The sequence below is a fragment of the Puma concolor genome, chromosome B2 (assembly GCF_028749965.1).
Source record: "Puma concolor isolate L17-30 chromosome B2, mPumCon1.1.hap2, whole genome shotgun sequence".
Lineage (NCBI taxonomy): Eukaryota > Metazoa > Chordata > Mammalia > Carnivora > Felidae > Puma > Puma concolor.
The window spans coordinates 63,996,825-64,017,180 of record NC_141671.1 but is presented as its reverse complement, the minus strand read 5'-3'; positions in this window follow the sequence as shown (position 1 = coordinate 64,017,180).

Here is a 20,356-nt window from a genome sequence, read left to right as displayed (position 1 = left end):
ATGATAAGGACTTCTATTAAATTGTTGAATAAAGTCATAGTAGTAGACATCTTTATTTTATTCCCAACATCAGAGGATAAAGTTCACAGTCTTTTAACTTTAAGTAGGACATTTACTGGATAGTCTTTTTTAAGATTAAAAAATTAACCATATCATACTAAGAAATTCCTTTTTATTCCTAACTTAATAAAATTATATATAAATATATAAAATATATATGAAGAATGAGTTATAAATTTCTATCATTTTTTTCCTGTCAATATGAGCCATATGTTTTTCTCCTTACTTTGTTAATGTGGTTAATTACACTAGTTAATTTACATATTTAAAAAAATTTACATTCTTAGAATAAATACAACTTGATCATGATATTTATATATATTATTAGATTTGATTTATCAGTGTTTTGTAGGTGTTTCATATCTATGTTGTGAGAGAAATGTTTTTAAATTTTTTAATGTTTATTTATTTTTTAGAGAGAGAAAGAGAGAGAGTGTGAGCAAGGGTGGGGCAGATAGAGACTCAGAATCTGAGGCAGGCTCCAGGCTCTGAGCTGTCAGCACAGAGCTCAAACTCACAGACTGTGAGATCATGACCTGAGCTGAAGTCAGATGCTTAACTGACTGAGCCACCCAGGTACTCCTGTTGTGAGAGAAAATTTAATGAACTTTCTTTTCTTGTAATATTTATGCCAAGTATTGATATCAAAGTTATGCTGGCATCATAGGAAGTGCACTTGCTTTTTAAAATCCTGGAAGAGTTTGCGTAAGCTTTATATATTTGAGGGAATTCACTAATGAAGTCATTTGGTCCAGGAGTTTTCTTTGTGAAATGTTTTAAATTATAGAATACAGTCCTTTAATAGAAATAGATGGGGGCGCCTGGGTGGCTCAGTCAGTTGGGTGTCCGACTTTGGCTCGGGTCATGATCTCGCGGTCCGTGAGTTCGAACCCCACGTTGGGCTCTGTGCTGACAGCTCAGAGCCTGGAGCCTGTTTCAGATTCTGTGTCTCCCTCTCTCTCTGACCTTCCCCCATTCATGCTCTGTCTCTCTCTGTCTCAAAAATGAATAAACATTAAAAAAAATAAAAAAAAATAGAAATAGATGCATTTAAGTTTTATGTTTTTCTATTGTGTCAGTTTTGGTTAATTGGATTCTTAAAGAAATTTGTGTATTTAATCTATATTTTTAGTATCTGCAATATCTCTAGTGAAGTCCTTCTTTTAATTCCTAAAATTGGCAATTTATTTCTTCTTTCTTTTTTGTCTTGATCACTTTTTGCCAGGGATTTATTGATTTGATTAGCTTTTCAAAAAATCAGTTTTTGGTTTTTAAAAGTCCTCAGTTTTTTGTTTTATCTTTTACTTCTTTCTGCTTTCTTTTTTTTGAAGTCCTCCCTTCTATTTTCTTGGATCTTTCTTTTTTCTTTCTTCTTTCTTTTGTTGTTTACTTTCCTTTTCCTTTTTCTTTTTCTTCTTCTTCTTCTTCTTCTTCTTCTTCTTCTTCTCCCTCTTCCTCTTTCTTCTCTTCCTCCTCTTCCCATTCTTTTCCTTCTTCTCTTTCTTCTCCTTTTCCTTCTCAATTTAACTTCTTGATTTAAGTTTAAAAACCACTTTTTATATTAAGCCTGGTTTGTAATGGTTTAATGAATCAATTCTCCTATCAAGCATTAAAAAGCTGTTTTCATCTGGGCCCTTCACACACACAAATAAATACACACACACACACACACACACACACATACATACCCTGAAATTGGTCTTGAGATCTCAGTATGTAGAACAAATTAAGATTATAGTGAGGGTTTCCTGTAAAATATTGTCATAAAATGACCTCAGATATATTAGGGTGAGAGACAAATTTATAAAGCTCTCATATTTTTTCACTTAATAATATGTTATAGATATTTTTTCACAATATGCTAATTTTTACAACAATTTTTAATGGCTTTTTAGTGTTCTAGTATATGAACAAAACATAATTTATTGTTACATTTAATAAATAACTTTCTATTGTTGGAAATCTTAAGCTTCTAATTTTTTAAGCTATGCATGAATTTAGATATCACTATACAAACTTATTTGCATAATTTTCTTATAAGACTGATGTATTTATCACCAAATTCAGACATTCTTTAAAAATAATTTTAGACACTCACAAGAAATTTTGAAGGTAAAGCTTGATTGCCCCCACCTTGACCAACTTAATATACCTTTATGTCCTGACCTGGGAATATCTACTGGGTTTAACATTGTTTCTACTGGAAATGCGTTCAAGTATTATCCAATATAAATAATAAATGCTTTAGTATACACGAAGTTCCTCAAACAATGTATTGTTGATAATATCAGTTCTATCAGGTGAAAATGCCTACAATTTCTTAGAAACACTATCGTACACATTAAACTATAATAGAATGCAGAGTATTGCAGAGGTTTAATTGAAGTATGGTGCTTAACATATAGCAAATGTTTGGCTAATATATTAAAATAAATTCTATTAAACATGATTTTATGATACTCTAGGGGAGTGAGCAAGTAATTCTGATGGAGAGAAGACTGGAGAAGGCTTCATGCAACAGGTAGTCTTTAAACCCTTCTGCCAAAAGAGGACCACTCTTGTTAACACATGACCAGAGGCATGGGAGTGGAGGCTCCCTAGGAAAAAGTTCAGCTGGAGCTGTGGATAATGCCAAAACACAGATCCTGGAACACACTGTGAATATATGAAGGATTCTGTTCAGGTAGGCAAACTCTGAAAATCTGTGTACACATGTATTCTAGTTTACTTAGTAGATGTGCTCCTTAAAAATTATGTGGAATCTAATTGTTTTGTGAATTAATGGTTATTATAGAGAGAACAAGAATTTCTCCTTGTATTAAAAAGAAGAATCTTTTTTTTTAATGTCTGATTTTTATCTAGATGTTTACATAATGGTTTGGCTTCAAATTGGCTATGTCTGTGGTGCCTGGGTGGCTCAGTCAGTTAAGCATCTGACTCTTGATTTCAGATCAGGTCATGATCTCATGGCTTGTGAGATCAAGCCCAGAGTTGGGCCCTGCGCCTGACAGAGTGAATCCTGCTTGGGATTCTCCCTCTCTCTCTCTCTCTTTCTCTGCCCCTCCCTTGCTTGCAGGCATGCATGCACACTCTCTCTCAAAATAAATAAATAAGCATTAATAAAAAATCAAATTGGCTATGTCTATGATATTACACTCTTGAATGAATTTAACAAAGTTATTTTACTCTGTTTGTCTCTCTCTCCAACACAACCATACACAATAATTTATTCTTTGGGATTTGGGACTTAATTGATGTAAAAATAGATTTTTAGACTAGATAGAACTTGGGTTATTTTATACAGTTTATATAAACAAGCACCTGGATGTAGGACTGTAGTGTGAAGTAAGAAAGAAACAAAAGAAACAGAAAAGAAAATCTTTGCTTAGCCCCTCTGTGGTGATTAGCAGTCTACTGTATTTGGAATTTGTTGGTTTCTTGCTTCCCTGTACTCTGAAAAGCATCCAACTTCACCCCTTCATGGAAAGTTTCCCTAGTGTTATCCTAAGGGGTATGGCATCATCACCTTATTACTTGATAAAACAACGCCAGGGCTACTGGAAGGTTAACTAGTGGTTATTTATAAAGCACTTCAGAAATGAAAAAATGTTCTGCAAATTCCAAGGTTATTAAGACATTGGCAGCATATATCAGAACGTGGAAATTTTTCTGCTGGCTTAGGTTTTACTTAATCTTTAAAAATGAAGATGTCAAACACTCAAATTTCAATTTAACTCATCAAATATTTATTCAGCACTACAATTTACAAAGTTTGTAGACAAAAAGGAATCACATTTGTTCCTTCCCCTTAAGAGGTTCTGTTTAGGGACACTTAGGTGGCTCAGTCAGCTCAAGCGTCCAACTCTTGGTATTGGTTCAGGTCACGATCTCATGGTTTATGAGATTGAGCCCACATGGGGCTCTGAGCTGATGATGTGGAACCTGCTTGGCTTTCTCCCTACCTCTCTGCCCCCTTCTCTCTCTCTCAAAAGTAAATAAACAAAGAGGTTATCTGTTTGGTGACTGGATAGATAGATACATAGCTTATTATAATACAGGGCAAATTCAAAACTTTCCTCAAAGTTGTAGAGATGGGATGCTGTAGATATCAAGGTGAGGGGGTACTTCCAACTGGAGTTAATTAGATATGAGTCATGTACTGGGGTGCCTGGGTGGCTCGGTCGGTTAACTGTCCAAGTTCGGCTCAGGTCATGATCTCACAGTCCGTGAGTTCAAGCCCCGCGTTGGGTTCTGTGCTGGCAGCTCAGAGCCTGGAGCCTGCTTCTGTGTTTCCCTCTCTCTCTACCCTTCCCCTGCTCTGTCTCAAAAATAAATAAAAACAGTTAAAAAATTAAAAAAAAGATATGAGTCATGTAGGAGTAGACATTTGATTTGAGCCCTGGGGAAAGGGCATTTTAAGTAGAAGAAACTGATGTGTAAGTAGAAGAAACTAGAGGTAAGAAAGGCATTTCAGGGAAAATGGGCTGAGGAGGTAGAATAGGGTCAGATTATAGATGATTTTTATCACCAGCCAAAGAAGGCAGTGGAAAGCTATCGATGGTTTCTGAGAAGGGGAAGTGAGGGAGGTAATACACAGGGAATGACTGGACACACAAAGTGGGTACTCAACAATTATTCATGGTCTTGTCCAATGGATTACATTTTTAAAGCTGCATTCTAATGCTGATATCAGTTTCCTTGGATAAATTCAAGGTCGTGTGTCAATGTTCCACTAAAATCTAAGTTGTGTTTTAAGTGTATCTGTCCTCTGCCTTGCAAAAATACATTCTTTTACTTTGCCTTCCCCTGTATCACCCTTCAGTCTTGATCTCCTGTCAGCTTTGGCTCAGCCTATTTCTCTCCAACCTCCTTGAGGACAAGTCCACTTTCCTATTCACACTAACACTGGCATGTCTAGTCAGGTTACTTTTCTCTTCCTACCAATTCTAGGTTTACTATTTCCCTCCAGATAATGGAGAGCTAGGTGTACTTGTGAATTTCAGTAATTCTTTTTTCTAAGTTTTCAGTGCTTAATGTGATTCACTGTAGAGAAAAGTGAAAAGTGCTGTTAGAACAAAAACAGAACCCTAAGGGAACATGGAGTGGGAGAAAGATTTGGAAGCATTTTTAAAACTAGCTATTAAGCAAGATAATATCTCTGCCTCAGCTTTTTCATGTGTCAAAAGAAAATAATATTATCTACTGCATAGAGTTGTTAAAAAATTAAATTAGTTAATATTTTGAGCAAAATGTTTAGTGAAGTGACTTGTTCGTGGTTGCCACTCAGCAAAGGTTAACTTAAAAAATAAGGCTAACATCTAATAGATATCCTAAAATGATCTTAACATGGAAATAATGAGTTTATTTTTACTACCGCCCTTATTCTCATACTACTTCCTTTCATTTTTGTTTCTCTCCATCTTGTTCCAGATTCTTCTAGTATTTGTAACTTTGAGATAACACATTATACCTGTTATATAGAGCTTCTTCTCTCTTCCAGAAATCAGCTGGTAGAATGAAAGCCAGGTGACAGCTAGAGAGACACTACCTAATTTAAATAATTGTGTTGTACTGAAATCCTTGCTTTATTTTACTCCAAATATCTTGGATTATTTTCTATAGATGAAGCATGGGGCATCTCTGCATATGTTTTATTTGATGGTTATATTATCACATATTTTTCTCAGCCACTAATAGCTTATATTAGTGGCTCTCAATCAGGGGCAATTTTGTACCCCCACCCCCACCCCCCTGCCCACAACACATATTTGGCAATGTCTGGAGACATTTTTGTTTACTGCAAATGGGATGTGCTACTGGGATCTCACAGATAGAGACCAAGAAGGCTGCTAAACATCCTATAATGCACAAGATAGCTTTCACAACAAAGAATTATCTATCCCCAAATGTCAACAGTGCCAAAGCTGAGAAACTCAGGCTTAGATTGCATAAGTCTACTCAGTGTCAGCTGAAAGTGAGGTTCTGAGGAGATGGCACTAGAGGATATGTGATTTACCAGGATAACTGAGTTCAGGAATCCCAGCCCAGGGCAGGTAGAAGGAGGATTCTGTGACCCAGGAAAAATTGCAGATGATCACAATTTGAAATAAACTTTGCTAATTTGTCAATTTTGTAAATGTGATAGAAACAGGATATTCAGGGTATCATATGGTTGCAGGGCAGGGCTTAGGTACATGACTGCTTTTGTGTTTCTTCTGATAGAAGCCCTCCCAGTAGATATGAATGGGACAGGTTGAAGGAGTGTTCAGATGAGTGGTTAGCTCAGTATTTTTGGCGTATTACAATGGAGTCAAGATAGAAGGAAGAAAAGATGACAAAGAGCCAGAGTTATTTAATTTACAGTGAGATAGATGTAAGTGGTAGGCTTAAAATATGTCCAAAATTCTTTGATATTCCCTTCAAAGGGTGGAACCTAATTCCCTTCCCTTTGAGTTTGGGTTGGACTTAGTGACTTATTTGTAATGACTGGCTACAGCAAAAGCATGTTATGTGACCTCTAAGGCTAGGTTACAAAACACACATGGTTTCTGCCTTGCTCTCCTTTTTGGATCACTTGTTCTGGGAGAAGCTGGCTATCATATCATGAGAACACTCAAGTAGTTTTATGAAGAGGTATGTGTGACAACAAATGGAGGCCCACAGTCATGTGAGTGAAGCATCTTAAAGCAGGTCCTTGACCTCTATCAAATGGTCAGATGACTGTTGGAGAGCAACATGAGAGTCCATGAGCCAGACCCCTCAACTTGAATTCCTGATCCCCAGAAACTGTGTAGTAATGTGTGCTTATTGCTTTAAGCTGACAAATTTGAGATAATGCATTAAGCAGTAATATATAACAAATGTAAATATTCAGAAATGTGTTGTTTTTTAAGGACTGTTATAAATAGCATGCAGGAAGTTTGGGTGTACATTTTAAGAGGAAGGAGTCTCATTATCTAAATAAGAGAATTTTGATTCACAATTGTGTTATTAAGAATATGGACTCCTTGGGGCGCCTGGGTGGCGCAGTCGGTTAAGCGTCTGACTTCAGCCAGGTCACGATCTCGCGGTCCGTGAGTTCGAGCCCCGCGTCAGGCTCTGGGCTGATGGCTCAGAGCCTGGAGCCTGTTTCTGATTCTGTGTCTCTCTCTCTCTCTGCCCCTCCCCCGTTCATGCTCTGTCTCTCTCTGTCCCAAAAATAAATAAACGTTGAAAAAAAAAATTTAAAAATAAAAGAATATGGACTCCTGAATTAGACTGCCAGGTTTCCATCGCTGACTTACTAGCATTGTGACCCTGAACAGATGAACTTCTCAGGGTTCAATCTCCTCATTAAAAAAAAAAAAAAAGATAATAAATAATAGTTGTAAAATGCTTATTAGCATGTCTGGAACATAGTAAGCATGAAATAAACATTAGCTGTCAATATTATTTCTAGAGGTCTATAACCTTATACTCAGATGGTGATTTATGTTTATAAGATGCTCTGCATGCATTATCAGAAACCTTGGAGGTGGGTTGGCATGGGACCAATGAATGAATTCTTTCTCTTCATGTGGGCCCTTGTCATGCACAGTTCTGAGGCTGGTCCTGAAGTGGCAGAACTTAAAGCCAATCGTCTTAGGACCATAATGGCAGTTGCTTGTCAAATATTGTCATTAAGAACAACCTCAAATACAAACCTCATATCTCAAATTGTGTGAGAGGCAAATTCATAAAATGTTCATAGTTTTTTTCACAGCTTAGCTGTCAGTGAATGGTCTTTTCCCTGAACTCATAAAGAAAATTTATCTAGTTTAGTACCAGGTAGGTTAACTTCTCAAAGAAGGAGATTTGATCTCAAATGTCTTATGCTCTTGCCTACAATAAACTTTTACCTACTGATTGACGTTGATGACAATGTAATGTGAATTTCAAGCATCTGGTACAAATCTGGAACTTGAAATACAGAATTGCAAAACGAAATTCAAATTTACAAAGCCTCTTCTCAAAACTACCATTCTGTTTAAGTAAGAGGTATCCATCCTGCTCTGGGCTGTCTGCTTTCTCTGTTACTTATACCTATGAGTTTTCAGCATAAACTCAGTGTTATGCACTGAACATGTGTGTTTCCTCAAATTTAATATGTTGAAAACCAAACCCTAATGTGATGGTGTTAGGAGGTGGGGCCTTTGGGAGGTGATTAGTATTAAATGAGGTCTTGGGGCTCCTGGGTGGCTCAGTCAGTTAAGCGTCCGACTTCAGTTCAGGTCACGATCTGGCGGTCCGTGAGTTCAAGTCCGGCGTCGGGCTCTGGGCTGATGGCTCAGAGCCTGGAGCCTGCTTCGAATTCTGTGTCTCCCTCTCTCTCTGTCCCTCCCCCATTCATGCTCTGTCTCTCTCTCAAAAATAAATAAATGTTAAAAAAATAAAAAAAATGAGGTCTTAAACATGGAGCCCTCATGAATGGGATTACATTAGGATGGGATTGGCATTAGAGAGGCAGTTTGTATCTTCTGCTTTACTCTCTGTGATGTGAGGATACAACAAGAAGTCAGCAGTCTGCAACCTGCAAGAGGGTCCTCACCAGAAGCAAACTGTGCTGGCACTGCCATGATCTCAGATTTCCAGCCTCCAGAGCAGTGAGAAAGATATTTCTGTTGTTGATATGCCACCTATTTTATGACATTTTGTTATTCAGTCTGAGCTAAGACATACTCTTTCCAGACCGTGTCACAGTTGGGTTAATTGTGTACTTACCAAGGTGAGAGTAAGGCAGAATAATCTCTGACTTTGGAATATTTTTTTTCTGATTATTAAACCTGGAAACAACATAATAAATGGGGAGACATTTTAGAAAATTTTGCTGGAAAAATAAGATGATAAGAAAATAACCAAGAGCATATCTTTCCTGCTTTGAATAGGAAATGGCAGATTTTCATCATGTTTATTAGAAAGTAGTAAGAATAAAATCAAAACATTTTTGAACTGGATGTACCTTTAAGCTCTAGAAAAGTGCTACACTGCTCAAGACACATAATAAATCAAAAAAAGACAAGTTGGTGCCTTTGTGTGTGGGGAGGGAACATTCCTTCATTAAAACTGACACTGTTTAGAAAATCTCAATGTCATCTCTAATCATGATGCTTTTGTATGTGGCTAACCTGTTCACTTCAAAAATTTTACTGAGATTACTCTATGTTTTGTCATTTTTACTAGGGTAAAGTCTTCAGCAATTGTATTTAAAATCTTTTCTTATAAATTGTAGAAGTGATAGAAGAGAGGTAGTCATTTGGGAAAATATACTCCTTTTTTTGTAAGAATAAGAATATTTTGAACAAATTACTATATTTTGGCTTTTTTATGAGTGAGTATAATAACAATAGTTTCAACTTTATAGGGTGGTTATCAAGATGAGTTATCATTATGAGTTAATAAGAAATTTAGAATAGTGTCTTGCCTATAATACGTTATATAAGAGCTGGTTAAGTGCATAAATAAAAAAATTCTTAGGATTCAATCATCTCGGGCAGAAATAAATGTTAGTGATAATGTGCCATGAGACAGGTGACCAGAGGTGTAGTAGGAATGTAGCAGCTAGTTTCTGAACACTTTTTTTTTTGTGTGATGACTTATACATCTGTTTCTTATCAAATGAAGTTCACCTAAACCATTCAGACAGGACTGTACAGGTTTTCTAGGCACAACATGACACTGAATGGTTTTCTTGAATATTGAAAATGCTTTCTTCTTTCCTTTGCTAGGGCTTTACCTCTAGTTGCTTGGTTCTAGAAGAGACTTTTAGATTTTTCTTTAAGGACTTAATGTTGAATTTCTTTCATCAGAATGTTTCCTAACCTTATAGTGTTGTCCACTGAATTAGTATCGTGCTATTTTAGCATGGTGTATCTTTTCAAAACACACACACACACACACACACATTTAAGCATTCACCAAAATATCGCCTAGCGTGAATGTTAGGCAAGTTTCTACTGAAGTTTGGATTTCTTGGTTGTCAGATTTCACTTACTCTTTAGGATGAGTATTTAATTTAAGGGAAGGAATGGTTGGAAATTCTGGTTCTTTCTGAAGTAAGCAAAACTTTCTGTGATATTCTTAATTCTCATTTACTTTAGACTTTACAGTTTAAAAAAACTTTCTAGAAATTATTTAATTTGATTCTCACAGCAGTGATAATATTATACTATATAATATAGTATAATATTAATAAAGTATTAATATTATTCACTTTTTATCTGATGAGGGAAATGAGCTCAGAGATTGAATTACCTACTCCAACATCATCACTATGTGTGAAGAATTTCCATACCTAAACTCTCTTCTCGGCTAACCTTCAGTCCAACACTCAAGGTTTTATTTTTAAAACCAGAATTAAGGCAAAAAAAAAATTCAAGATTCTTAGCAGTTGTTTCATTCCTTTAAAAATTTTTTTGACAAATATGCTTCATCCCCTCTCCATAGTTGCTTAAGACAAATTTGAGTATCACTTCACTACATATTAATGCCTTTGGTTTGAGACTTTTTGATATTGTGGGAGACAGAATTCCAAACATGTTCCTATCATTTCCATTCCCTAGCTGGTCAAGCACTAATGAAGGTAGTATTAGTATTAGTATTAGTATTAGTATTAGTATTAGTATTAGTATTAGTATGCTGTGAAGGGACTTACTTCGCTTTTTTTTTTTTTTTTTTTGAGAGAGACACAGAGCGCAGAGTGTGAGTGCACTACAGGAGCAGGGAGGGGGAAAGTAGGTAAGGGGCAGAGGAGGGAGAGAGAATCTTTTATTTATTTATTTTAGTTTTTAACATTTATTGAGGATTCTCACCCAAATATGTCCATATCATGATGGTTACAAACTTTCCAACTCTAATACTCTTTCCAGTACATTTTGGAGGGGGAAAAAATCTCATAATCCAAAAATCCATAACAATAAAACAATGTTGGAAACTGCCATGAAAACACAAGTGAAAAATGCATTTTTTCTAAGAGTCACAGGACTATAAATTCAGGAAGTACACAAAACATTTTAAATGAATCAAACTCATCAAATTATATACATTAAATGTACAGCTTTTTAAATGTCAGTCATACCTAATTCAGGTGGTTTTAAAAAAAGAATCATGCCAAAGAAAATCATGATTTTTGGCTTAATTCTGAGTTAAGAATATTAACGGTAATTTGCCTGCAATGCACATGGTCTCCTATATAGAATTGATGATTTTATATACACATTTAAAATCTGATACATTGTAAACTTATGATTCAGAAGTGCCCTTAAATATTTTTAAGCAGTAGAAACATACATAACAGTTATAAGTGGTAATAATACCAGCAAAGTGTTCAATGTTTTTAGCTAAGAGACATGCCATAGAGATCTCAATACTTATTAAGAAAACATCAAAGAATGTTGTTTTGTACAGTAAGACTATGTTTTGGGGAGTGGAGAAAGAATAACAGCTTCCCAGAGGCATCTGGGTGACTCAGTCATTTGAGCAACCTAGTCTTGATTTCGGGTCAGGTCATGATCCCAGGGTCCTTGGATCGAGCCCTGTATCAGCCTGAGTGTGGAGCCTGCTTCCAATTTTCTCTCCCTCTCTTCCTCCCTTCACCCCTCTGTCCCTCTCCCCTGCTCATGCTTTCACTTTCTCTTAAAATATTAAAAAGAGAGAGAGAGAGAGAGGGATTCAAAGCATTGGTGACTCAATATACTGTTGCTGCCTCAAGATGGAGGAAGCCATGTGGGAAGCCTGTGAGGAATTCTGCCAACAACCAGTGAGCTTGGAATAGAACCCTGAGCCTCAGATGAAAACTACAGCCCTGACTGATGCCTTGGTTTTAGCCTGGCGAGATCCTGGGCAGAGAATCCAGCCACATTGTGTTGGGCTTTTGACCTACAGACCTCTAAGATGATAAATGAGTATTATTTTAAACTGCTAAATATATGATAAATTGTTATACAGCAACAGAAAACATATATTTGTACATTTAAAGCCTATGAAATTCAAAGGAGAATTTATGTTATTTTTATTTACCACGTGCTTGCCCCTATTCACGTGGCCCTTTTCCTGACACCAAGATGAGAGAGTGGCACAATCTCCATTCCTAATTGTCAAAGGGCACATGGCTCTAGGGGATTCTAAATAGTTTATTCACATCTTATCAAGAGACTTTTACTACTTCCTAAGTAACAATAACATTGCTCTGTCTTATAAATAAAAGACGTCTGAACCAGTTTAAGAGGTCATGTGTTTGTATACTTCCAATGGTGGTGATATTATCTGCCAAACTGTCTACATGCTACTTCATCTACCTAAAACGACCAGGGGCACACATTTATTGTGGCCTCAAAGCATTTTTTTTCTTTGTATGACTCTAATTGATCCCCTGGCACTAGATCAAAGGTCCCTGCGTCCTTTGTAGGTTTGGGAAAAAACTCAGCCAGCAGCTAAGTCCTGTCTATTGGGCATTTTATTTGAAGCATGGGTTCTATTCCTAGCTATTATAGGCTGAAATGCGTTCCTCAAAAATTAATGTTATGGGGCGCCTGGGTGGCGCAGTCGGTTAAGCATCCGACTTCAGCCAGGTCACGATCTCGCGGTCCAGGAGTTCGAGCCCCACGTCGGGCTCTGGGCTGATGGCTCAGAGCCTGGAGCCTGTTTCCGATTCTGTGTCTCCCTCTCTCTCTGCCCCTCCCCTGTTCATGCTCTGTCTCTCTCTGTCCCAAAAATAAATAAACGTTGAAAAAAAAATTAAAAAAAAAATTAATGTTAAATCCCTAATCCCTATTACCTCAGAATGTGACCTTATTTGAAATAGGGTCATTGTGAATCTAATTAATTAAAATGGGTAGGAGTGGACCTCCTGGCCCAATGTTACTGGTATCCTTATAACAAGGGAAAATTTAGAGACTGATACACACACATGGGAAAAATACATGTGGAAATGAAAGCAGATTTCAGAATGATGCAGCAGAAGCCAAGGAATGCCAAGCATTGACAAAAGAGAGGCCTGGAACACATCCTTTCCTTACTGCCCTTAGAAGGAACCAGTGCTGCCAATGCATTGATCTTAGACTTCAAGCCTCTAGGACCGTGAGACTATAAATTTCTGTTGTGTAAGCTGCCCAGTTTGTGGTGTTTAATTATGTGGTATTTTGTTTTGTTTTGCAAACTAATATACTAGAAGATATGAGAACCATTCCCAAATCAGCCCTCATTGTAGCTTAAGAGTGGCAAGGGTCACCTGTCATACATGCTTGTGTCAACCTCGCTATAATTTTACCTTTTTGGCAAACTTTTTCTGACACTACCAAGGTTTTCTGCAGCCTGATATTCTGATATCATCTTTGCACCTTTTCCCGATCAAGTCTGTCTATGCAATCATATATTCATTAGATAACCTGAAGCTTCACATGGAAGAACATCAAGTGACAGAACATAGGATAAGCATATGACTCATTAATGTGAGATGGGCCAAATGTCTAAGGAATATTTTATTGCTTATCATAAAAAAAACATTACATAAGGCTGCAAAAAATATTTCCAAAAAATTACCATATTTTCAAGAGCAAGCAAGACAATGGGTTTTCTGATGTTAACAAAACCAACTCACTGGTCCTTTATATCAATATAAAAGTTTAGAACAAATAATGTAGCTGGGGCTAAGCTTTTACTAGTTATAATAACTTCTTGTATCAACAGCAAAAAAAAGTCAAGCATTTTTAACATTTGACTGTCAAGTAAAGCATGAATTTAGCAACAGAATGATTTTCTTATCTATGTATTTAGCAACCCTAAGAGTTACTGTTTGATAACAGATAGAAAAGGGGATATCTCAAATTTGGGAACCATGGGTCTTACTTTCAGTTTCTTCACATTGTACATGATTTTGAGCCATTGTTGGTACTCTCCTCTGCCTGGTTCTTCATCTATGAACTTGGAGTGGATGGGCTGTCACTATATTCTTCCCTAGGTTGCAATAGTAGTTGTGGAAGTTCTTTAAGTTCTTTGAAAAATATGTCCAATATGGATTTTCCCAAGGAGATCTGAAGATTATTTCTGTATGTGTGTGTGAAAACTCATCTGTTACTGTGCCTTCCAAGTCCCAACTTATTGGAATCACTTTCTATCAAGATTTGGTTGAAAAGAGAGGAAATTGAGCAGGGCATGGAAGCTAGAAAGTATAGGAATAGCAAGGGCAATGCCTGCATCAAAGGAACTAAGCCTGGAAGCCGACTTAGGCAGGGCAATTTCACTATTATGGGCTTCTACATTTAATATTAGTATGGTATTATCAATGCTATATGACATTTTGCAAAAATGCAGACGTCGGGATAATTGTATGTATGTATGTGTGTGTGTATATATATACGTAAATATGTATGTAAATATGTATGTAAGTGCATACACATGCTTATATGTATACTAAAATGTTTGTATATATATACTCATGTGTATGCTTATACATGTATATATGTACACACACAAAAATACTTTGAAATTCCATAGAAGGAGGACATATGTAACAAGTACTTTATGTAAAGACCAAAGCAAACTGGGAAAGATATACATGACAATTTCCAGTTTTCAAAGATTTATCTAGTGGGGCACCTAGGTGGCTCAGTTGGTTAAGCTTCCGACTTCTCTCAGGTCATGATCTTACAGCTCGGGAGTTTGAGCCCCATGTCAGGCTCTGTGCTGACAGCTCAGAGCCTGGAGCTTGCTCTGGATTCTGTGTCTCCCTCTCTCTGCCCCTTCCCCAGCTTACACTCTGTTTCTCTCTCTCAAAAATAAATAAACATTAAAAAAATTTAAAAAAAGATTTATCTAGCAATATTCACCCTCACATTGTATCCATAGATTCAGAGCCTCAAGAAACTCCTAAAATACAGTGTTTTATGAGAAATTCAAGTAGGACAACTAGGGCAGATTGATCTTAAAAAACACATAAAATCTTACTCATTCTTTAAGTCTCTGTTATTTTTTCTTTGAAATGTTTCTGACTTCTCACTACCCCTTTCTGATGCCCCCTGCATCAGAATTTATTCATTACACTACTACAAATTTATCACATGGGATTAGCTCAGAAATTGCTTTCTCCCTTCCTCACACAAATACATTGGAGGTTTGGTACTGAGGCTGCAGCAAGTGACTGACATACAGGCACTGGCAGGATTGGATCTTTTATCTCTCCTCAACTCCAAAGAGAATGTTTGGAGCTTAGAGTCACTTGATGAGCATATTTGACTCCATTTAATCCCTTGTGTATGTATGGAACATTGACTTGTGCCTGTCTTCACATCAAGGTCTCACTTCTGCCTCTAGTCACTGGTCATGCCTTTATTTCTCTGACTTCCTATTTTTTTGTGAGTTAAACTATTATTGAGATTCCTAGCATAAGGCCTGACAGAGTCAGTAACTATTTATTGAATAAGTGAACTTCTACATGATTTGCTACTGTGTAGTGTCTAGGAGCTTAGGTGATGGTCAAATTTGTATTTAAACCCCATTGTGGCCACTTGTTAACACAGTGATTGCTGGCAAGTCCCTCAATCTCTGTAAGCTTCATCTGTAACATGGAAGTAACAGTATTCACCTTATAAGGTTAGTTGAACACGAAATGGAATAATCCATGTGATGTATAATTATCCTTAAGATTTTTGTATTGTCTTTTTGTGTTTATGACCTATAATTACAGAGGTCATTTTTATTCATGTTTATATCTTTAATTTTTTTTTCAACGTTTTTATTTATTTTTGGGACAGAGAGAGACAGAGCATGAACGGGGGAGGGGCAGAGAGAGAGGGAGACACAGAATCGGAAACAGGCTCCAGGCTCCGAGCCATCAGCCCAGAGCCTGACGCGGGGCTCGAACTCACGGACCGCGAGATCGTGACCTGGCTGAAGTCGGACGCTTAACCGACTGTGCCACCCAGGCGCCCCCATGTTTATATCTTTAGAAACGAGTCCAATATACTCTGATTTGGCAGTGAGCACCAATATTGGAAAAATGACAGGATCGTGGCATGTCACTGGAATTTTTTAAAAGACTTTTTAGAGCAGTTTTAGGTTCACAGCAAAACTGAAAGTACAGAGGACTCTTACATGTTCCCTACTCCCCAAAATGTATAGCTTCCCCCATTATCAACATCTGTTACCAGAATTGTACATTTGTTACAGCTGATGAAAGTACATTGACACATCATAATATGATGGGTCACTAGAATTTTGTAATGGCCTTTTCTGCCCATTCATCTTCCTTCTGCCTGACTTGATATAGTCTTTTAAAACATCTCAATATTTTCCAAATCTCTTGTGAATAGTGTCCAAGAAATGCCAACAAAGGCTTGTAAAGTGAATCCTAGAAGGAATCTTTGTTGAAGACCATCAAGCATCCACTCCAATTATTGTAAGTAGGAAGGCTTAGATGGCTAGAAGAATCATAGGAAGAGCTGGAAAAACAGACTAGAAGCTGGTGTTCCTAGAGACACCTCCAAAACAATCCCACAGAACTGGCTTGGAGAGAAAGCTGTTGCTACTGCTGGGTCAAAAACCTGTCATTGCTACTGACTGTGGAACCACGGAACAATTGCTGTGACTGCCCCCACACCATGCCCCTTTCCCTCCACCCACCCCAGCTAAGCCCAGGCCCCACATTCTCTTATCTTCCTTTTTAAACTAATATAGAAGTCAAAGTTTCATGCAGATGTGTTGACTGCAGAATCTGTCACATGCATGCACTGTTTTTGCAGCAAATTCAGGTTTTGGGATTCCGTGATGGGAAGGAATGATTGAAAGGAAGTTTGGAGTGTTTATAGAGTTGAAAGACAGCCAGTGTTCTGGAGTAGAGGGAGTAAAGAAAGGGAGCAAGGCATGGATTTCCATGGCAGGACTTCTGCTGTTCTGAATGAAACATATCAGAATCAACATTTAATCTTTCAAAGATTAAAGAACAGTTGAAGGACATCTGGGTGGCTCAGTCAGTTGAGCATCTGCCTCTTGATTTTGGGTCAGGTCATGATCTCACAGTTCATGAGATCAAGTCCCACATTAGGCTGTGCACTGACAGCACAGAGTTAAAAAAAAAATTTAAAAAATGAGAGAGAACAAGAGAGAAGGAAGAGAAGATAAGAAAGGCTATCCAGTGAAGGGGATTTGGGAACTATTTACTGTAACTTTAGGTAAATCCCTTGGATTTTGTTAATTGCTCAGATATCCCAGAAAGAGGAGATAGATTGCTTGGTTTTAAATAAAAGTATAGTCAGAGACAAACAAAGAGTCTGTCGTGCAGGGAGAATATTTCTGGACTTGAATCCTAGAGAAACTGCTTCTGTCTACTGGTTTATTCAAAGAAGAAGCAAGGGTCACACGGATTTGCTTTCAGATGCATTTCTTGCCAGGGCACAAGCTCTTGAAGCTGGGTGAACATTTCATGTCCCTGCCTTAGGCCAGGTTACTCTGACTGCTAGTTACAAATGAGACAATATGCTACTAGCCTAAGATCTACATCTGTCTCACCTGAGATAAAAACATCTCTAAATTTCTTCCTCTAAAGGAAAAGGGTATCAGTAGTCTGTGAAATTGCTTCTTTAAAATCAGATATAAATTTTGCTTTTTGGACCTGCTCAATGCTCCTTAGAATTGAATGAATTCTTGAAAATGATATTTATTTAATAGACAATATTACTTTACTATATTGAAAGTGCCTTATGAAATTCTCAAATGAAAAATTCTAACATTTTCATATAATTACAAAATAATATACACATTGTATGAAAGTCAGATATATATAAAATTTTTTGAGTTATTCAAAGTATTCAGTGTATCATCTCTAATTCTTATGACACCTCATGAATTAAGTATAATTCCTCTTTCCATATCATGGATGAGGAAATTGAGGCTTAGAGAAGTTAAATTATTTGACAAAATTCATGCAGGAGGTTGTGCTACCTGAATTTTTAAAACGTTTTTATTTAAATTCCAGTTAATTAACATGCAGTGTAATATTAGTTTCAGGTGTACAATATAGTGATTCAACACTTCCATACAACACCTTGTGCTCATCACAAGTGCCCTCCTTAATCTTCATCACCTGTTTAACCCATCCCCTGCCCCTAACTAACATGTTACGCCTTATTTGTTACTCCATCAGTTTGTTCTCTATGTTGGTTTGCCTGTCTTTTCTTTCCCCTTTGCTCATTTGGTTTGTTTCTTGAATTTCATGTATGAGTGAGATCGTATGGTATTTCTTTCTCTGACTGACTTCACTTAACATAATACTTTCTAGCTCTATCCATGTTGTTGCAAATGGCAAGATTTAATTCTTTGTTGTGGCTGAGTAATATTCCATTTTCCTTATCCATTCATCAATTGACAGACATGGGCTGTTACCATAATTTGGCTATCGTAGATAATGGTGCTATACACATCAGGGTGCATGTATCCCTTTGAATTAGCGTTTTTGTATTCTTTGGGTAAACTTAGTAGTGTAATTGCTGGATCATAGAGCAATTCTATTTTTAACTTTTTGAAGAATCTTCACACTGTTTTCCAGAGTGGCACTGCATTTTAATTCAGGTAGTGTGATTTGCAATTCTGTTCTTTAATCTCTACAATGTGTGTGTGTGTGTGTGTGTGTGTGTGTGTGTGTATGTATGTGTGTATGAAGACATAGAATTATATTGTATATACTCTATGGAAACCAGCTTTTAAAAAAATTGGTTGTAGATACTTTCTGATATCATTAGTATTTTTCTAGGACATAATTTTGGGATATGACATAGTCATCCATTGTAAAGCATAATTTGTTTATTTAAAACCTTATGGTTAGACATTAAATAAATTATATGATGAGTATCAATACTCATAAACACAATGGCTTGTATAAAATAAATTTCTAGAATCAAATTGCTTGACGAAATGATATGCATATTTTTTAAGGTTTTCAATAAGGATCAGGCCTATTTCCTGTATTTTCAAATAAAGTTTTATTGGAACACATCCATGTGCATTTGTCTATGGTTGCATTTGTGCTATAGTAGTAGAGTTGAGTAGTTATGATAGAGACCCTATGACCCACAAAGCTGGAAATAATTACCATCCTTCCTTTTACAAAAAAAGATTTACAATCCCCACTCTAAACAGTAGACTATAAAAGTAGAAGTTTCCTTGCGTTCCTGCCATTCTTGGCTATAAATAGGTGGATGGGTGTATATATACAGATATTCATAAACTTGGTAGACTAAATTAGTATTTCAATGTAGAAGAGAAAATTTTTTATGTTTATTGGACATTTGCCTTCTTCTTTTGTGTGTATTTTCTCTTTTCTAACATGCTACTCCTTATTTATTCATGTGCCATTTTGCTTTGTGAGTTCTCCATAGATTAATGACATTTCTATATTTCTTGATAAATGTATTTACCTTTGGGTCATGTATCTTTTATGTTATTTATAATGGGTCTTGATATATAAAAGGTTTTAATTATTTTTTAATGAAATATACCAATTTTTCGTTCAGCATTCCTTCCTTCAGTGAAGTTCTACTAGGAAAACTTTTTCCTTTGTGCTTTGTGCATATCCATACTTATTTCCATCTACTTCTTTTTTAAGTTTATTTCTTTATTTTTATTCACTTATTACTGTTAATTCTTTAACTTACCTAGACTATATTTTCAGTGAGGCTGTAAAGTGAGGAACTAGTTTTAAATATCTAGATATCAGGCAATTATTCCAGCATCCTTCTTTATTATTATTATTATTATATTTTATTTTTTAATCTATATCCAACTTAGTTAGCATATAGTGCAACAATGATTTCAGGAGTAGATTCCTTAATGTCTCTTACCCATTTAGCCTATCCTCCCTCCCAAATCCCTCCAGTAACCCTCTGTTTGTTCTCCGTATTTAAGAGTCTTTTATGTTTTGTCCCCCTTCCTGTTTTTATATTATTTTTGCTTCCCTTCCCTTGTGTTCATCTGTTTTGTGTCTTAAAGTCCTCATATGAGTGAAGTCATATGATATTTGTCTTTCTCTGACTAATTTTGTTTAGCATAATACCCTTTAGTTCCATCCACGTAGTTGCAAATGGCAAGATTTCATTCTTTTTGATTGCTGAGTAATACTCCATTGTGTGTGTGTGTGTGTGTGTATATATATATATATATATATATATATATACCCCATCTTCTTTATCCATTCATCCATTGGTGGACATTTGGGCTCTTTCCATACTTTGGCTATTGTTGATAGTTCCAGCATCCTTCTTGAGACAATGTTCTTTTGTTACTGATTCACAAT